Consider the following 14792-nt stretch of genomic DNA (forward strand, 5'->3'; position numbering starts at 1 on the left):
ACTTCAATAGCTGGCTGTGGAATACTACCATTTAAATATTTCAGCATTAGCTTAATTTAGTTGACTCTCTGTTTGTGTCGTAGGCTTGCAAGCAAAAAGCCTATGTTGTAATCGAAAATGTAGTACTCTGCTCTGTTTGTATTTGTTGTGTTTGCTTAAGCCACCTTTATTATAACATGAAATGTGATCACTCAAGACGTGCAGTTTATAGTATTTTGAAGGCAGGCAGTAGTGTGTACTATGCTGGAATGCTCTGGCAGCATTGTTTGTTTGATTTGTGTGCAGTATGATGCCTCCAGCGTCACTAATGGCATTAGGATCCCCTCTGTTGTGCTCTCCGCCATTCTGCTCCTCCCCAACTCCCCTACATAAGGAGTGTAGGTAACAGTTTACTTCTGTAATCAAGAATATTGCTGTGCGAATTGAGCCATGTTTGTATCTTCTGTTTCTTTGGGAGCTGTACTTTTGTTTGGCCTAAACCTGTATTTTCCCATGATATAAATTAAGTCCCTTCTTAAGTGTCTATTTTTTTATTGTAATATTGTAGTAGTGAAACAAAATTGTGTCTGCCTCCTCCTTGCCCTCTTCCTCGTCCTCCCCTCTTCCTTCCTGAGTCCCCCAATACTTAATCATCTGTACAGCTGCTTCTCCATGGGAAAACAAAAAAAGATTGTGTACCAACTGGAGAAAGCACTTAACACACACACACACACACACACACTCTCTCTCATCCCTAAACAATGTTAGCTGGGGTAGACAGAGTGCATTCCCCTCATGGGCATGAACCCACACTACGTACTCTCACATCAGTACACTCTCCAACTTCATGATGTCATTGTTGACCAGTCACCCAGTAGGGGAAATATCCAAAGAAGGACTTCCTGTTCTCTTTGCCACAACTATGCTACTCACTGGGTGCATCTCAATTCACTCTCTTCCTCTGTCCCAGTCATAACAATGTGAAGTGTTGGTGTACTTGGACCTGCCTGTATTCCTACCACAACCTTATCAGAGCTGTGACTCACATGTTATCCACTGATTGAAAGGCCGATAAAACACAGCCAAACCACCTTCTGGTTCCTCCTGTCAGCTCCAGGTTCTCTACTGTCAGTCAGTCACTGTGCTTTACTGGAACACAATATTTACAGAACGTACTGCTCATTGCTTACACACAATGCCTCATTGTTCCGTCTCTGATTACAATGATCTATGATTTTGAAATGGCTGATGTCATACTAGGATGTTATACGGCTACTTTTGTTAGGCCACATTAGGCTCATTTAAATAGCATGTCAGATCTATAGCTATTAGGCTATTTACCTTTACAATTCGATCTCGCCCCACAGAGAATGCTGTGAATGAACAAGACAAACTTTTCTGATCCAGAAGTCAAGCAACAATATTATTATCATGAATATATGCAATTAAATGTCAGTAGAAAAGCTATGAAAACAGATGAAAATGTAGTGTTTGCTGCCCTTCCAGCTGTAGAGTTTGTAGCTTTAATTGGCTCAGTGAGAAGACTTAGCCAGCCTGCATAGCAACCATTTTTGTTAGGCCTAGTAACCAATGTTTTTGCATGAATGAAAGTATTGTATTTTGTTTTTTTTGTCCTCAGATGGAAGGATTAAATAGTAAATAACATTACAGTTGACGTCAGAAGTTTACATACTCTTAGGTTGGAATCATTAAAACTAGTTTTTCAACCACTCCACACATTCCTAGTTAACAAACTAAATCGTTTTGGCAAATCGGTTAGGACATCCACTTTGTGCATGACACAATTCATTTTTCCAACAATTGTTTACAGATTATTTCACTTATAATTCACTGTATCACATTCCCAGTGGGTCAGAAGTTTACATACACTCAATTAGTATTTGGTAGCTTTGCCTTTAAATTGTTTAACTTGGTTCATATGTTTTGACTAGCCTTCCACAAGCTTCCCACAATCAGTTGGGTGAATTTTGGCCCATTCCTCCTGACAGAGCTGGTGTAACTGAGTCAGGTTTGTAGGCCTCCTTGCTTGCACATGCTTTTTCAGTTCTGTCCACAAGCTGAAATAAATAATTCTCTCTACTATTATTCTGACATTTCACATTCTTAAAATAAAGTGGTGATCCTAACTGACCTAAGACAGGGCATTTTTACTGGGATTAAATGTCAGGAATTGTGAAAAAGGTCATGTGCAGGGTAAGGTGGCTAAGGTGTATATAAACTTATGACTTCAACTGTATATATCTACCTCAATTACCTCGTATCCCTGCACATTCGACTCTACTGGTACCCTGTGTATGTAGCCAAGTTATGATTACTCATATTGGATTTATTACTCGTTATTAATTTTCTGTTCTTTAAAAAAAATTCTCTCTGTGTTGTGAAGGGCTCACAAGTAAGCATTTCACTGTTAGTCTACAGCTGTTGTTTACAAAGCATGTGACAAATACAATTTTATTTTGTTACAGTGCTATTAGGCTACAATGCAATAGCTCATTGATGGTTCATTTTGGGGATACATCGAATTTTGAAATAGACTAGGTGCTTTATCTATGCCTGCTAGATGAGATCCATGGAACAGCTATTACTAAAACCCTCATGCAGCAGCCAATACAGGGCTATTACAGAGCAGTTAATTCCTGTCAGAACTCCCCATTACCCACTTCAAATAAATCAATCCTAGCTGTTTAAACCTTTCTGTTCTGTCTGATGTGTACACACACTATGTTGATGGTTAATCAGCAATCCTGTCACAGCAGGGAAATAGGGCCATTTTCACATGGTAAACGCTTTGGCTCGGGATAAATAGAGCATTTACCGCTGAAGGAGGGTCATTTAGTAGGCTGAGGTTGTGTTGTGAAACTGATTGTGCTCAAGTGTTGCTGAAAAGGTGATGGATGTGTGAGTTCAAATATATGGCAATCTTCTCTGTTCAGTCCATCCATATCACTCTCCCTAGGCCCTGCACATTAGCTTTTGGAAATCAGGGCTACTCTGTTTAACTTTTTGCGGTGTCCTCTCTAAAGTGTGGATGATCTCATTCTGTGGACAGCACTTTTCGTAAGTCAGTCACATTGCCGTCTGAAGTGCTAGTTTTGATCAAATGACATGGTACACCAGAATGGTGACGTGTCAACAACAGATATGTGAAGTTCAGCTGTTTCAGGACATGGGACCAACTGAAGTTGTAGTACTTATCATCCGGCTCACCCAGTGGTGTAGAGCATTGATCCTCTCAGCCGTGGGAAATACAGGGAGGATATGAGACTCTTATTCTTAACCACTGATACAGGGTCAGATACCCCCCCCCCGAGATGAGGAGGACAATGGAGAAAGGACAGACTCTGGTCTGGTGGCCTCTTCACTGCTTGGCCCCTTTTGTCATTCACTGGCTTCCATTTTATCCCCCTTCTTTCTCTGTTTCACTCTTTCAGTTGTTTGTTGTTGTTGGTCATTCTGTCTCTTCTGTCTTTCCCTTTTTAATTCTTCCCTCATTTTCTCTTTTTGTTTCTCCCTCCCTCTCACTCTGTTTTTTTTCTGCTGAGGGAATGGCAGTCGTGACTTTTTTGTCTCGACACAATCGCCGGTGTTTGTCATTGGTCGATTTCTTTGAAAGAGCATTGGTCTCCAGGGCGACAGAGAATGGCGGCACCATTTCACTTTTCTCTCCTTCCCCACTCCTCCCCTCCGTCGTGTTGAGTGTGTGGGGCTGTCATTCACTCTATTGGATCAGGTAGCAGTGTAGCACGTATGCTTTCAGTGACTGGGCTGTTTCTCTCTTCATCTTGCTCTTCTTTCACAGTGACTGGGCTGTTTCTCTCCATCTTCATCTTGCTCTTCTTTCACAGTGACTGGGCTGTCTCTCTCTCTTCATCTTGCTCTTCTTTCAGTGACTGGGCTGTTTCTCTCCATCTTCATCTTGCTCTTCTTTCACAGTGACTGGGCTGTTTCTCTCCATCTTCATCTTGCTCTTCTTTCACAGTGACTGGGCTGTCTCTCCATCTTCATCTTGCTCTTCTTTCACAGTGACTGGGCTGTTTCTCTCTCTCTTCATCTTACTCTTCTTTCACAGCACCACAGAGACCCAGACAGATGGTTGGATTCTACTAAAGAAGGTGAGTAGTTTTGGGGCTTTTGTTCCCTTTTTTGGAAGTTTGCTTTGTCTTTTTCTGTTGGCTGTCTTTGTCAAACTGTTGTTTTCAGAGGGTTTGAATTTAAGTAAATAGTAATAGTTGCTTATGTTGTTCTAATTTCTAAGGTAGATTCTAACAAAAAACAAATGATGAAATCCGGATTCATTTGACAATTTAACGTTCTTTCTGTTCGCTTCTGTGTCGTTCACTATAGGTGAATGCAGGTCTAACACTGAACTGGCACACTTGTCTTCATATCAGCGGAGGGTCAATTCTTCAACGCTCCTGTCAGAACATATTTTATGAGTCAGAGATCTTTTGTTGATATTGTTGTACACCGTTGACGATGAATTAAGATGAGCGTAGGATTGCTTTTCTGTCTAGATTGGTGGCGGAGACCCTTCCATGGGAAATGAGAAGAACAGTCATTTTAGTGTAAAGCTGCATTAGCCTTAAACATGGAACTTACAGTAGTCTTAATTTCAGTAAAAGTATGGAACGAATTTGTATTGAAACTGTTGGCATGACAGTTGTCTGTTCTCAAGATGTGTGTCCTTTGTTAAACACCATTGGGTCATGTAGTAGAAAAGGACCATAATATCTTGAGACTCCACAGCTGTGAGCTCTGTTTTTCTGGCTTTGTCCCAACACTGACGCTGGGCTGTGTCTATGAATTACTTTGTCACATTCTGGCATGGCATCCGTCTTCAAGTGTTGTCCTCTTTTGACTGCCCTGCTCCGGTTCCACCAACCACGTGGCTTGCCCTGTGTTTGGTAACCGTGGCAATGCCAGAAGCAGAGCTCTCGGCCACTCCCACAGGTGCACTCTTGTCTTGTCTGTCTGATGGCCGGAGGGTCTCCTGTTACACACACACACACACACACACACACACACACACACACACACAGTTAGGAGACACCTGTCGTGTGTGAGAGGTTATCTCTCATACTCAGAGCTGGGTTGCTGAGAAGAGAGCTTGTATTACTTACCTGTCGTGTGAGAAAAGGATGTATGGGAAGGCTAATATACGTGAGGCAGACTGGCTGGACTCAGTGAGTCATTTTATATCTACTCGGGGTTTGAAGTGTGTTTGTATGAATCTCCCAAAAAGTGTGTGTGTATGTGTGTGCGTGTGCGTTCACAGGAAGCTGTGGTGGAGTGTGTCATGGCTTTATCTGTAGACATCAATACTTGACTGATGTAATCAAGAGGAAACGGGGACTGGGGCTGCGTTGTAGCTGCATGCTGCTATGTATGATGTCACCGCTTGCTGACCCAACAATCCTCACATTCCTACTGGTGGTGTTATGCAAAGCAGGCTGGGCATGTGTGGGCTGCTGTGGGGGAGAGACAGAGGACCCTATGACCCTTCTATTAATTAGTAATCAGACACATATATACACACACACACACAAGCGCGCACAGTCATTTATTCACACACACACACACACACGTCCAGTAGAACACACTCAAGCTCCACTACCACTAGACAGTGATTATACTTTCAGATGTCTTGTCCTAGGTTATATTCAACCAGGGTTCCTGGAAATCCTCCAGGCTACTAGATACTCTTTATGCCAGGTTATATTCAACCAGGGTTCCTGGAAATCCTCCAGGCTACTCGATACTCTTTATGCCAGGTTATATTCAACCAGGGTTCCTGGAAATCCTCCAGGCTACTAGATACTCTTTATGCCAGGTTTTGATGAACCCTTTTACACTAGCACTCTAGATTATGAGACATATATTGTGAGGATGATATCTGTAAAAGAGATGTGTACTAGAACAATGCAAGTCCATTATGTGAGAGGAGTAGTGTCATGTTCCCCAGGCAGGCTGTTGTGTGCAGGGAAGGGAAAGGGGAAGGTACACTGACTCACCCAGCCACCCCACTGCACACACAGCCAGATGAATCCTTTGATCCAAGGAAGGGAAAGAGAAGTGGAGTGAAAGCCATTGGGACTTATTGTTCTAACAGGTGTTTTTATAGCCCTTTCTTTCCCCAGACATCAGACAGAAGAGAAAATGAAAAGAGAGATTGACACAGACAGAGAGAGGTATTTTTATTATACATTTATTTAACTAGTCAGTCAAGAACAAATTCTTATTTTCAATGACTAGGAACAGTGAGTTAACTGCCTGTTCAGGGGCAGAACGACAGATTTGTACCTTGTCAGCTCGGGGATTTGAACTTGCAACCTTCTGGTTACCTGTCCAATGCTCTAACCACTAGGTTACCCTGCCGCCCCAGAGAGACCGGTAAAGGGAGAACCAGACAGAGACAGGGCATCAGTGCCTACATTAGGGCGCCTCACACTCTGTCCCTTGTTTACCCCAGACCCCTGACCTCTAATCACCTGACTGTTCCATTCTCCCTTACTGGCACTTCCTGCCCTTTAGCATCACAAACAACCCCACCCTCCAGACCCTCTCTCCCTCCTACAGTCTCTCTTTACCTTTCTGTCTCTCTCTTCTTTGTTTCTTTGATTGTTTCGTACTCTCTGTTTCTGCCTAGTCTGTTTGTCATTCTAGCTCTCTCTAGCTCTGCTCTAGCGCCTCTCTCTAGCTTCTCTCTCTCTCTCTCTCTCTAGCTGTCGCTCGCTCCAGCTCCTCTCTCTTTAGCTCCTCTCTACCTCCTCTCTCTAGCTCCGCTCTACCTCTTCTCTCTCTAGCTTCTTTCTAGCTCGTCTCTACCTCCTCTCTCTCTCTAGCTCCGCTCTAGCTCCTCTCTCTCTAGCTCCGCTCTAGCTCCTCTCTCTCTAGCTCCTCTCTCTCTAGCTCCTCTCTCTCTCTAGCTCCTCTCTCTCTAGCTCCTCTCTCTCTCTCTAGCTCCTCTCTCTCTCTCTAGCTCCTCTCTCTCTCTCTAGCTCCTCTCTCTCTCTCTAGCTCCTCTCTAGCTCCTCTCTACCTCCTCTCTCTAGCTCTGCTCTAGCTCCTCTCTCTCTCTAGCTCCTCTCTCTCTCTCTAGCTCCTCTCTCTAGCTCTATCTCACTCTCTCTCTAGCTCTAGCTCGCTCTAGCTCCTCTCTCTCTAGCTTGATTTTCCTGTCTCTCTCTAGCTCCTCTCTCTAGCTCCTCTCTACCTCCTCTCTCTAGCTCTGCTCTAGCTCCTCTCTCTCTCTCTAGCTCCTCTCTCTAGCTCTATCTCACTCTCTCTCTAGCTCTAGCTCGCTCTAGCTCCTCTCTCTCTAGCTTGATTTTCCTGTCTCTCTCTAGCTCCTCTCTCTAGCTCCTCTCTCTAGCTCCTCTCTACCTCCTCTCTCTAGCTCTGCTCTAGCTCCTCTCTCTCTCTCTAGCTCCTCTCTCTCTCTCTAGCTCCTCTCTCTAGCTCTATCTCACTCTCTCTCTAGCTCTAGCTCGCTCTAGCTCCTCTCTCTCTAGCTTGATTTTCCTGTCTCTCTCTAGCTTCTAGCTCTCTCTCTCTCTCTTTCTCTCTCTGGATATAAAACATTGTGAATTTCTCTCTCCATTACTTGCTTGTCTCTCTCTCTCTGTCTGTCTCTCTCTCTCTGTTTGTTTCTCTAGTCTGGCCTGGCGGTGTGTTTGTTCACAAGTGTGAGACCAGTGTGTGGCGAGGCGGTATCCCACACACTCCCACCACCAGAACTCCCAGAATGGAGAGGATCTGAGGATTGGGGCTTGGGGTCAGTGTCTGATGTGAGCATACTGTTGACTTAAACCCTGACTGGCTTTTGTGTTCCACACTGAGGGGCTCCATGCATGACTGAGGGAGAGGGATCCCTTCCCTGGCTGTGTTTTGACACTGGTCTAGACTAGATGACAGCAGAGGAAGAGATATAGGCTATCACGTTTGCTTCTCTCTTTCGTATTGTTGAACTGGTAAGAACTGTTTTCATGCACAGACAAGACTGTTGTAGTAGTACAGATGAAATGAGGTGAGATTATGATGATTTCCAAATGAGATCATAAAGATAGACCTATATTATTCCTTGACTGTGATGAGTATCAAGGCAGAAAACAAAGGCTTTGTTTCTAACTTCTGCAGGGTGTGCTATATTTAAGAGTAAACCATACAATGACCTAAGCCATCCAGACGTTCTCTATCTTCATGATACACAGAGCAGAGCTACAATGCAGGGGCAATAGTTCGACACTGACCATAATGACATGGCTATGTTATACTTAGCTCTGCTAGGAACAAACAAAGTATTACTACTGCCTTGGTCTGGCTTACCCTGACCACAGCCTATGCCAACAAAAGTTCAGAACTCAGTGTGTTGTTGCAAACATGAGAGCAGTGCAGGCTGTGACATATTCAATTAGACAAGCAATGATGCAAAATGTTTAGAAACTTATTGGACTGTAGTCCCTTCTTCGTTTCAAAGTGTTTTCTCCTATTGGATCCTGTTGAACACAACACTGTATTTTGCCTTCTGTATGTTTTAACCGTCTGTCTGTCTCTGTCTGATGGACAGAGGTTAAAGCATACAGAAGGCCGTCCGACAGACAGACAGAAGTTAAAGCATACAGAAGGCTGTATGTAGACACAGAGAAATGCATATGATGCAGCTTTCAAGTTGAAGGCGATCGATCTGGCTGTTGGAAAAAGAAATAGAGCTGCTGCATGGGAGCTTGGCCTTAATGAGTCGATAAGACGTTGGAAACAGCAGCGTGAGGAACTGACTCAGTGCAAAAAGACAACAAAGGCTTTCAGAGGGAAGAAAAGCAGATGGCCCAAAGTATTTTCAGCCACTCGACATCAGTGTAAATTGTGCATTTAAGGTGGCGCTCCTTGTTCAGTGGGAGGCTTGGATGACAAGTGGGGAGCAACTTATGGTCAAGTCTGCCAGTGGGTCCTGACAGCGTGGAGCATTGTCAAAAAATCCACTATCATCAACGGGTTTCGAAAGGCTGGACTGCTGCGTGTTGAAGCTCAGCGGGGTATTTGCCTCCGGATGAAAGTGACGAGAGCGACAATGAAAACGATCCAACATCGGATGAAGCAATTCTGAGGCTATTCAACTCCGACACCGAAGGAGATGACTTCAGTGGATTCAGTGCACAGGAGGAGGAAGATAGTGACCAAGTTCATTTGTTTCAATGTACCGGTAGGCACCTGTGGCTTATAGACATGTGCAGCGTATTTATGTACAAAATACATATTTTTTAATAATTCAGTGGGTGCGGTTTATATTCAGGTGCGCTTAATAGTCCAGCAATTACGGTACGTATTGTTTTTGACCAAGTGTGTCAAATCCAACTCTTTTGCTCCTGCAATATTAGTCATGGATTTGAAATACACACAAATAAATAAAGCCTAGTGGCGGGGGCATATGCCTCATGACTAACGGGACATGGTGTGATGAAGGAAACATACAGGAACTCAAATCCTTCTGTTCACCTGATTTAGAATTCCTCACAATCAAATGTAGACCGCATTATCTTCCAAGAGAATTCTCTTCGATTATAATCACAGCCGTATATATCCCCCCCCCAAGCAGACACATCGATGGCTCTGAACGAACTTTATTTAACTCTTTGCAAACTGGAAACCATTTATCCGGAGGCTGCATTCATTGTAGCTGGGGATTTTAACAAAGCTAATCTGAAAACAAGACTCCCTAAATCTTATCAGCATATCGATTGCGCAACCAGGGGTGGTAAAACCTTGGATCATTGTTACTCTAACTTCCGCGACGCATATAAGGCCCTGCCCCGCCCCCCTTTCGGGAAAGCTGACCACGACTCCATTTTGCTGATCCCTGCCTACAGGCAGAAATTAAAACAAGAGGCTCCCACGCTGAGGTCTGTCCAACGCTGGTCAGACCAAGCTGACTCTACACTCCAAGACTGCTTCCATCACGTGGACTGGGACATGTTTCGTATTGCGTCAGATGGAAATATTGACGAATAAAACTGATTCGGTGTGCGAGTTCATTAGAACGTGCGTCGAAGATGTCGTTCCCATAGCAACGATAAAAACATTCCCAAACCAGAAACCGTGGATTGATGGCAGCATTCGCGTGAAACTGAAAGCGCGAACCACTGCTTTTAATCAGGGCAAGGTGTCTGGTAACATGTCCGAATATAAACAATGCAGCTATTCCCTCCGCAAGGCTATTAAACAAGCTAAGCGTCAGTACAGAGACAAAGTGGAATCTCAATTCAATGGCTCAGACACAAGAGGCATGTGGCAGGGTCTACAGTCAATCACGGACTACAAGAAGAAACCCAGCCCAGTCACGGACCAGGATGTCTTGCTCCCAGGCAGACTAAATAACTTTTTGCCCGCTTTGAGGACAATACAGTGCCACTGACACGGCCTGCAACGAAAACATGCGGTCTCTCCTTCACTGCAGCCGAGGTGAGTAAGACATTTAAACGTGTTAACCCTCGCAAGGCTGCAGGCCCAGACGGCATCCCCAGCCGCGCCCTCAGAGCATGCGCAGACCAGCTGGCCGGTGTGTTTACGGACATATTCAATCAATCCCTATACCAGTCTGCTGTCCCCACATGCTTCAAGAGGGCCACCATTGTTCCTGTTCCCAAGAAAGCTAAGGTAACTGAGCTAAACGACTACCGCCCCGTAGCACTCACTTCCATCATCATGAAGTGCTTTGAGAGACTAGTCAAGGACCATATCACCTCCACCCTACCTGACACCCTAGACCCACTCCAATTTGCTTACCGCCCAAATAGGTCCACAGACGACGCAATCTCAACCACACTGCACACTGCCCTAACCCACCTGGACAAGAGGAATACCTATGTGAGAATGCTGTTCATCGACTACAGCTCGGCATTCAACACCATAGTACCCTCCAAGCTCGTCATCAAGCTCGAGACCCTGGGTCTCGACCCCGCCCTGTGCAACTGGGTACTGGACTTCCTGACGGGCCGCCCCCAGGTGGTGAGGGTAGGCAACAACATCTCCTCCCCGCTGATCCTCAAGACGGGGCCCCACAAGGGTGCGTTCTGAGCCCTCTCCTGTACTCCCTGTTCACCCACGACTGCGTGGCCACGCACGCCTCCAACTCAATCATCAAGTTTGCGGACGACACAACAGTGGTAGGCTTGATTACCAACAACGACGAGACGGCCTACAGGGAGGAAGGAGGTGAGGGCCCTCGGAGTGTGGTGTCAGGAAAATAACCTCACACTCAACGTCAACAAAACTAAGGAGATGATTGTGGACTTCAGGAAACAGCAGAGGGAACACCCCCCTATCCACATCGATGGAACAGTAGTGGAGAGGGTAGCTAGTTTTAAGTTCCTCGGCATACACATCACAGACAAACTGAATTGGTCCACTCACACTGACAGCGTCGTGAAGAAGGCGCAGCAGCGCCTATTCAACCTCAGGAGGCTGAAGAAATTCGGCTTGTCACCAAAAGCACTCACAAACTTCTACAGATGCACAATCGAGAGCATCCTGGCGGGCTGTATCACCGCCTGGTACGGCAACTGCTCCGCCCTCAACCGTAAGGCTCTCCAGAGGGTAGTGAGGACTGCACAACGCATCACCGGGGCAAACTACCTGCCCTCCAGGACACCTACACCACCCGTTGTTACAGGAAGGCCATAAAGATCATCAAGGACATCAACCACCCGAACCACTGCCTGTTCACCCCGCTATCATCCAGAAGGCGAGGTCAGTACAGGTGCATCAAAGCTGGGACCGAGAGACTGAAAAACAGCTTCTATCTCAAGGCCATCAGACTGTTAAACAGCCACCACTAACATTGAGTGGCTGCTGCCAACACACTGTCATTGACACTGACCCAACTCCAGCCATTTTAATAATGGGAAATTATGTAAATATATGACTAGCCACTTTAAACAATGCTACCTTATATAATGTTACTTACCCTACATTATTCATCTCATATGCATATGTATATACTGTACTCTACATCATCGACTGCATCCTTATGTAATACATGTATCACTAGCCACTTTAACTATGCCACTTTGTTTACTTAGTCTACATACTCATCTCATATGTATATACTGTACTCGATACCATCTACTGTATGCTGCTCTGTACCATCACTCATTCATATATCCTTATGTACATATTCCTTATCCCCTTACACTGTGTATAAGACAGTAGTTTTGGAATTGTTAGATTACTTGTTGGTTATCACTGCATTGTCGGAACTAGAAGCACAAGCATTTCGCTACACTCGCATTAACATCTGCTAACCATGTGTATGTGACAAATAACATTTGATTTGATATCTAGAAATATACAATCACTGTAAAATTGTACCCTATATTGTCTACTTAATCTACTTACATGAAATATTATTGCATTCTGTGTAGCATTTGTGAAACAACAGATTGATATGACGTTCATACACTATTGTAGGTAGTAAAATCAATGACCTTTCCAGCCAACCTGTGCTTGGCAGTAATTCCAATTTCATTAGAGGTGCAGAAGAGGTGGATTTGGTGCATGCGCATTTGGTAAAAAAAAAGATTCTTTCCAGACAATAAATGTTTTTGGTTACATGTAACTTTTTATTTCTATTTTATTTTTTGGGAAGTACGCAATGACCGTAATGACAGTAATGATAGTTGCTCAGTGAAACTGTTTTCTTTGGTAAGTACAGAACGTATTTTGACATTAAGCTTGAAAAGCTGGTGAAAGGCAAGTTGAATGGCTGCTTTCTGGGCTTGAAGGAGAATTGCCATATGTCTCCTGTAAACCCATATTCTGGTTCAAGAGGGAGGCACCCTCAGGAATGCCTGGAAGGGGACTGTGAATCTCAAAGCCTTCAGATTAATCCTTACATCACATCTAACTCACCCTGCCCTCAGCTCTCATTGGCTCTGTTTGACTTTTGGGATTTACCAGCTAAGTAGTTCCTAATCGTAGGGAAAAAGACTGACTTCTCGATATTGCCCTTTTAAAACTTTACTTCCCTCTGGCACCTTCTGCTTTTCTCACCCAGGCCACTAGCAACCGAACCTCCAGGGTTCTCTCCCTTCACTGTATTTCCAGTCAGAAGTGGAATACTGTGTGTGTGTGTGTGTGTGTGTGTGTGTGTGAGAGAGTATTACTGGATCTGTTGTGGATCTGACCTCTTAAATGTGTCAAGCTTGTGTCAGATGTGAGCAAACTCTCTGATTTGTTCCATAGTTCAGGCTAAAGTAAAAAGCTCGGCCTAGCCTAGTTTATATGGTTTCATTAAGGTTGGGGGACATATATGGGTTATTGCAAGACAAAATAGCCTCATTATTTAACATGTTGGTCTCAATGTGAATGTGTTTAGTTAAAGACTGTTATGAATCATGTCAGTTCAGTCTTGGTAAATTAGACTAATGCTCAGGTTGTGTGTTGATTTTTAGTGTGTTCACCCTAAAGGCCGTAGGATGTCCTGCCATGACAATACCAACACAACATCTATTTGGCCTGGCACGGCTCCAAATCCAACCTTAGTGGCTTAGCAGGAACCACACACACACACACACACACACACACACACACACACACACATCTGATTGTTTTGAAGGGTTTCCCTGTTTCTTTGTGAAACAGACTAGGCTATCCAAGAGAGGGCCTGCTCTACTGGGATCCTCCTGAGTATCAGTGACCAGCCCTGGGGTTTTGGGTTGGAGAGGCAATCATGTAGTATGGGAGCGTAAGAGAGATGGAAGGAGAGAGAGAGAGTGAAAAGGGGATGAAGAGAGAGAAAGTGTTGATGGAAAACAGGCCTCAGCTCCTGCTGTGGGGCTCTCCCACACAACCATTGGTAATGCTAGGCTCTCGTGTGTGTGTGTGTGTGTGTGTGTGTGTGATTCTGTGCTTATTCCAGGAACCGAAACGGCAAAGTTAGAAATTGGGGCTGAGTGTGCATTAGTCAATGTGCACGAATGTGATCAGTGTGTGTTCTGTGTCTGTCCTATTTCCCTGCAGTGACAATTTAACCATTGTGTGTGTCAGAGGAGGCTGGTATGAGGAAGGGCACATTGTAATGGCTGGAATGAAATCAATGGTATGGTACCAAACATATGGAAATAACGTGTTTGACTCCTTTCCATTAATTCCAGCCATTACAATGAGCCTGTCCTCCTATAGCTCCTCCCACCAGCCTCTGGTGTATCTCTGTAGCTGGTGTGGATAGAGACAGTTGATTCCAGCAAATGACACTGAGTGTGTTACTGAGAATGAACGAGGTAGGAGGAGAGCGGGAGAGAATACTCTTCTACTCCCAGTACCTGGAGAGGGGGATGCCCTGTCAGCAGCGTGTGTCAGGGCGGGGTGAAAGGAGAGCGACTGGGAGGGTGTGTTTCTGTATGTCAGAAAGGGAAGGGTGAAGAGGGAGGGGTAGAGAGAGGGAGAGTTCAGCAGTCACTCAGATCTTCCTGAAGCAGCCATTGAACGAGTGACAGAGAAACAGGGGTAGAAAAAGGAGAGAAAGGAAGAATGAGAAACAGATGAGTAGCAACAGAACGATCTGTTTAATCCCAGGTCACCTTGTCTGACTTGGACCCCCGCTGGACTTTACACACTCACTCACTCCCTCTTGCGCTGGGACGACACTTCCTGATCCCTCTCTCCAGAGCCCGGAGGAGCGAGTGGAATCTACCGGAGAGAAGGAGAGCGAGAGCTGTTAAAGAAGACATTTCCACACCTGGTGAGTGTGGCATATGTTGTTCTGGGAAAAAAGTGTGTGTGTTTTTCTCTGTGTGAGT

The 14792-nt window shown here is 44.9% G+C and overlaps 1 protein-coding gene across 8 annotated transcripts in view; it reads left to right on the forward strand.

Annotated features, from left to right (window-relative positions):
* Positions 1-14792, forward strand: part of LOC118395742 (ras association domain-containing protein 7-like) — a 65168-nt gene that overhangs the window by 12347 nt on the left and 38029 nt on the right. Inside the window, exons 1-2 of one of the 8 annotated variants that reach the window (XM_035789626.2) lie at positions 3800-4112; positions 14569-14734. The exons of 5 other annotated variants lie outside the window; for them this stretch is intronic. The gene's annotated coding sequence lies outside the window, so the exon portion shown is untranslated. Of the gene's footprint in view, positions 1-3799; positions 4113-14568; positions 14735-14792 lie in introns of those variants that run through there. 2 more of the 8 variants (XM_035789622.2, XM_035789628.2) reach the window with 2 other exon arrangements.

The sequence above is a fragment of the Oncorhynchus keta genome, chromosome 17 (assembly GCF_023373465.1).
Source record: "Oncorhynchus keta strain PuntledgeMale-10-30-2019 chromosome 17, Oket_V2, whole genome shotgun sequence".
In the NCBI taxonomy this organism is placed as follows: Eukaryota; Metazoa; Chordata; class Actinopteri; order Salmoniformes; family Salmonidae; genus Oncorhynchus; species Oncorhynchus keta.